General features: G+C 37.0%; 1 long non-coding RNA gene across 1 annotated transcript; it reads right to left on the reverse strand.

Moving 5' to 3' along the window:
• Positions 1–2,088: 2,088 nt before the first annotated feature.
• On the reverse strand, positions 2,089–6,085 carry LOC115221090. Its single transcript, XR_003882603.2, has 3 exons — positions 5,928–6,085; positions 4,278–4,466; positions 2,089–2,270 (listed from the first exon to the last, which is right to left on the reverse strand). It is a non-coding gene; the product is annotated as an uncharacterized LOC115221090 (long non-coding RNA).

Consider the following 6,085-nt stretch of genomic DNA (forward strand, 5'->3'; position numbering starts at 1 on the left):
CGTTTTGTTTTAAAAATAAATATTCTGGTTGTGTTCTCGAATATTTTGTTCTAAATATAAATGCAGTAATGTTTCTTTCTAAAAATGTATTGATGTATAGAAACACTCGTACAATTGTAAGGTTGCAAGGTATTTAACTTCCACTTACAGGGGTGGGGCAAAATGAATAATCTCTGATTTCTTGTTGTCTCCCTACATGTTTGAAATCATTATACTTGCAAGTATTGCATCGTCTTTAGGAGTAATAATTGGTTAGCATAGTTGTTTTTCAAGTTGAGAGAATTTGGAACATAGTCGGATGACAGGTACTTTTTTCCAAGAAAATTTTCCTCAGATTCGACTGGATTGTAATTAAGGTTGCTAATAAAATATTTGGATAATTTTTGATGTTTAACAATCAATATTCTTTTCTCTGTCGGATTCCAAGTCAATTTCCACCACCACTAATGTCCAAAGTGGAGTAAAATGAGCCATGATTAATTTCAGTATAGTATATCGGGAAGAGATCCACTCCAGCCGATCGCGAAGAAGCTAGAGAGAATATTTTATTCTTTTACTGGTTTCAGTCATTTGACTGCGGCTATGCTGGAGCACTGCCTTTAGTTGAACAAATTAACCCCTGTGCTTATTCTTTGTAAGCCTAGTACTTATTCTATCAATCTCTTTGCCAAACTGCTAAGTTACAGGGACGTAAGCACACCAACATCAGTTGTCAGGATGTTACACAGAATAAGGAAAACATAACAATGGTGTGTGTGGTGTGAATGTTTGTCTTAATCATTTCCAATGGGATAAGTGTACTGAACCAACAGAGGTGAAAGCTCTTTGAACTTCCTTTCACCTGTTTGTGTTCAAACAAGTATGCTTTTAGAACATCCATCTCCACTGCAGATAAGGTCACCTAGGTAACAGGAACTACCTATTGTCTCTAGGCATTCAAAGAAAATGTATTTCTTGTGTGTTCTTTAATGTTTACTGCTCTTGCACATATTCCACATTCGAACATTGCTTTTTCCATTAACCTTTCTGTGAATCCCATGCACCACTTGTGTCCGTAGTTTGCACTGGATACACCTTATGGAATTTCTGCCTACACTTTTCCAACATATTAAGCAGGGTCATTTGCCTGGTTTTTGGTAAGTTAACTTCAAGGCCCATTGATTCTCGATTTTGCTTCCACACCTACAATTTCTTTTCTACTGTAGATGCATCTGTAAGAACAAGGTCATCAACATAGAGGAATTCCCATGGGCAAGCTGTCTTAAATCTCCTCTTATGGCCTGGAGGACCGAGAACCGATTCCTGGTGAACTTGTAGCACATAAATTCATTGTACTTGTTTCCCTCACCTTACCTGGGAACATCCCTGTATGAGGCTTCTTTGGTTTTCAATCCATTCATCTACTCCCTAGCTTCCTCAGAGCCCATCACCAGGTCAACAAATGCCAAGTACAATGGCTTACTTTTGATTAAATACTTCTGTAGATGTCTTAGAAAGAGGGCATCAATGATACTTCTCTTGGCACAAAGCCAAGCTGTATTTCATCTAATTTAATTCTGTTTCTAGTTAATTGTAGTTGTGAATCCCTCACAACTACATCCTTCTATCATATAATATATCCAAACCCCTTACCGTTGACTTCTCATCTTGTTAAATATACCCGACATTTACTTACCCCATAACTGTTCTCTACTGTCCATTTTCAAATATGTCCCTTAGTTTTTATGGCCCAATCTACAATACTACTCAACTAGGGGTTATTTAAAGGACAATAATGGGGTAGTTGTCAGAAACAGTTTAAATAGAAAAGGGAAATAAATTTCTGAAGTGGGCAGAGGTAAAATAAAGGTCAAATGTGCAAGTGTAAATTTACAGATTTTGAACAATAGTCACCAGTTCCTCCTTGACCAAAATAAATACTGGAGGGCAAGAAGGGATACAATGTCTCCATTAAAGGTATGGTTGAAACAGATGGGGGTTATTAATAACAGAGCTGTAGGAACCATTACTGCAGTAGTTAGGAAGAGACGATGATGGTGGAAGGGTAGGGAAAGATAAGAAAAAAAAAAGAAAAAAGAAAAAAAGCTGATCAATGTATAATCCTTTTATTAAAGTTTCTCAACACAAATGGTACTGACAAAGTTGTCCACCACATTCAAAGACCATGTTCCAAAGTTGCTCTATGCATATTGTACATATCATTTGTTCTGTGTTGCTGATATTTGAAGATGAATCTGAAGACGAATCAAAATCATAATCTTAGGACTTATCTGAAATGATAAAGGCAAACATATGATTATGTAAGTAAATTTAGTTAAAAATCTTAAGAATAAGAAAATTTAGGGTTTACTATTTAAATAAAAATTTCCATTTTTATGTTTAAGAGTTATTTTTTTAAAATTACTATTCTAAACAGTAGCTTAGTAATAATTACAAAACTTACTTTAGTAAATCCCTTATTCTTTATTTTCAAAATAAATTAGAAACATATAAACAATGTATTTTATTAGAAATGTCGGCACAGATTGGTTAACATTTGAAGGGAAGTCTCTTGATTTATACAGGCTGTGCACTGTATTTGCTCCAATATATTTCATCACCATCATTTAATGCATACATTGCCATGCTTGTATGGGGCAGACAAGGTTTGTTGAGGTAAATTTTCTATGGCCAGGTAGAAGATTGGAAATGACTGATATTGCTTGTAAGAATGGACATACAAATGCACACATATACATGTATATAATAGACTTGTTTCAGTTTCCAGGGCTATAGTAGAAGATACTTCTTAACCACACAGACACACCTGCACCTATGGAACTTATTGATTGCAACATATTTTACTGTTTCTCTATTAACAACTCAGAAATATCAACATTTCAATATCTTAAAATATCATTCCAAGACAACCATCATTTAACATCCAATCTTCATTTGTCTGTTTTGGCATGGTTTATATGGCTGGATGCTCTTCCTAATGTCCCCATTTTTCAGAGTGTAGTTGGTGCTTTTAAATGTGACACCTCTATGGATACTTTTACATGACACTGGCACCCATGAGTCCACAAGACTGGGACCTCTTAGCTGAGAGAGGAACATGGAGGACAGGCCTATATGTAAGGACAGCCACGATTTGACTTAGTTTGATGTGTCTTCTCAAGTACTACAAACCATCAGAAATCTTGATCCCATGTTATTTCCGAGAGGCCCAATGTCTGAAGATCCTTTTTCTCCCTTCATCCCTACCTTCCTGGGTTCACCCCTTCTACACATTCCCTCTACAATTAGATCAGCACTTCTTGTAGCAGCTGTCCCTGTCCAGAAGACCATACCAATGAAGTCTTCCCTCTTGTACACAACTGAAGCCTTGCAGACCCAATTTTTTCTCTCAAATCACTTACATTCTGTTGTAAATGCACACAGACATTACCCATCCAGCAGAGCATGCTGGCTTCATTTCTTTCAAGCTTTGCCACAGCCCATGTCTCACTGCTATGTAGCATAGCTATTCATACACAGGCATCATACAATCTGCCTTCCACTTTGAGGGAGAGGCCTTTTGTTACTAACAAAAGTAGTAGCTCTCTAAGCTTTGCCTAGAACCATTCTTATTCTAGCATCTATGCTTTCAGAACCACCTCCTCCACTGCTAACTTGGTTGCCCAAGTAAATGGAAACTATCTACTACTTCTAAGAATCACCTGGACATTTGAGAGTCTATTTTCCGTACATTCCTAGTGTTTAATATACCTGTACGTCTGCCTCACATAAATACTACTTTCTCTGTTAACCTTCCTGATACTGCTGCACTGGGTACACTGTATGGACTTTCTACCAACACCTTTTTCTACATATTGAGCAGGGCCATCTCCCTCAAGGGATCAGTGATTTGTCTGCTTTCCTACTTACTAGGACTTTGGTCTTTGCTAAGCCTTTAAAATCCAAACCTTGCTTCCACACCTGAAATGTCTTCTCTCGTTCTGGTAGTGATTCAGCAATAAGAACAAGGTCTCTCAAAGGCAGCCTGTCTTAAATCCCCCTGGCATGGCCTGGAGGACTACGATAAACAAGAGGGGGCTGACAGCTAATCCTTGGTGAACTCCCACCTGTACACTTCCTTCGTTGACTTTCATCTTACTGACAGCATCCCTATACATGGCTTGCACAGCTCTCACCAAACCACTCATCTATCCCTAGCTTCTGCACTGACCACCAGGTAAGAGACTATGTGGAAGTTATAGTTAAAAAGAAATGATTCTACATCACTCTTAACTTACCATAAAAAGGACATCGTGTTTATACTATATTAACACAACTATTAAGTTAAACCGTCCAGGTGAATGGGTTGGCATAGTTATCCACCAGATTACATCAAGTTAAGACTGCAGTAACAACTCTACTATATCACGGTATTCATTTCACAGGATATATGAAGTCCATGTCTTAAAACGAGAAGCTGGATCGATCTGAAAAAGTAAAGACATTAAATAATGTTGATAGACAGATAGATAGATAGAGGAGAGAGAGAGAGAGAGAGAGAGAGAGAGAGAGTAGGTCGTAGAAAAAAAAACTGAGAAAAGAAAAGGGGTTGGGGAATCAGATGAACAGAAAAAGATGGAACGAGGAAGTAGAAGAGAAAGAGAGTGGGAGGTTATCAGATAAAGTCTGATATTTGTTTACATTTGAAGAAGATCGTCACTTTCCGTAAAGTTTTTTTTTATATATGTTAGGATTAGGGGTGGAGGAAAAGGGTTTCTTTTTTTCTTCAGAAATGTAAATAAACCCACGTGGGTTTATAATTGGCAGTTATGGTACTTGGGCACTACTAGCGAACAGTGGTCCCGGTGCGCGCTAGCTAGTCGTAAGTAGTCGATCCTACAACGACTCGCGAATATGCAAATGAATAGATTCGCGCACGCGCGATACATGTTTGCATCGCACATGCGGCAAATTCGTTTCTGAAGGAGAAGAAAGTTTTGAACCATGTTTACATTGCCGATATATTCCGGTTGTTGGGGTGCGTAGAATGGTATTAATGAAATGGATGTGATACCAAAATACACCCATTTCAAGGTGAACCATTCGGAAAATTTCGCAGACGCAAATTCTGTGGAATGTTATTGGAAGAATGCAAAAAGCCGAAGACTATGATGGGGGTCCACACGAACATGATGGAATCGTACCTGGACGAATTTCTTTGGAGAGAAGAATACGGAAAAAGTGGCAAGGAATGTTTTGAAAACATTCCGAAGCACCTTTCAGAATGGTTCACATTCGAGGAAATCAAATGAACTTCAACATTTCATTTTATTGTTTGGTGGCATTTTCGAACGAATTGCAAGAACTGTAAGATATTCAATTTTTTATTTGCTATTTGCTTTTTATTTACTTTGTTCGAAAAATATTATTTAATTTGTGTAAAAAAATTATATACATTAAAAAAAAAAAAAACCTTAGTTTGTTTATAATAAATAGTTTATTTACTTAGTTTAAAAAAATTATATACATTTAAAAAAAAACACCCTTACTTTGTTTATAATAAGTAATTTATTTCCTTAGTTTAAAAAATTATTTACTTTGCTCGAAAAATATTAATTTGTGTATCGCGTATGCGCGAATCTATTCATTTGCATACGCGCAAGTCGTTTTAGGATCGACTAGTAACGACTAGCTAGCGCGAGTGCGCGCACCGGGACCACTGTTTTCAAGTAGTACCAGTCTTAAGGTATTTATTGTATATGCAATATAAACATTTACCGAATCTAGTTCCGTTATATTATTGCCGAGTTTCCAGCTAATTCTGACTTCCGTGAAGTTCGATTTTTCACTTTCCGGATATTTAAAACTCAGGATCGCCTCCAGAGTAAAATAACGGAATACGTATAATATTGTATGTACTTAACATAATGTAAAGATTAATACATTACCTTTAAAGAGGAAGAACTCGTCTTCTGGAGACTTTCTTCCAGAGATTCCTCGCCTTCAGCCATGGTTCCCTTTAAATTAAATCAGTGACGTCAATATTCTCAACCAATGAAATCTCTTTTGTTCCTCTCTTATTCTTCCTCCTCTTACTGTATCTCCA

The sequence above is a fragment of the Octopus sinensis genome, linkage group LG17, assembly GCF_006345805.1.
Source record: "Octopus sinensis linkage group LG17, ASM634580v1, whole genome shotgun sequence".
Lineage (NCBI taxonomy): Eukaryota > Metazoa > Mollusca > Cephalopoda > Octopoda > Octopodidae > Octopus > Octopus sinensis.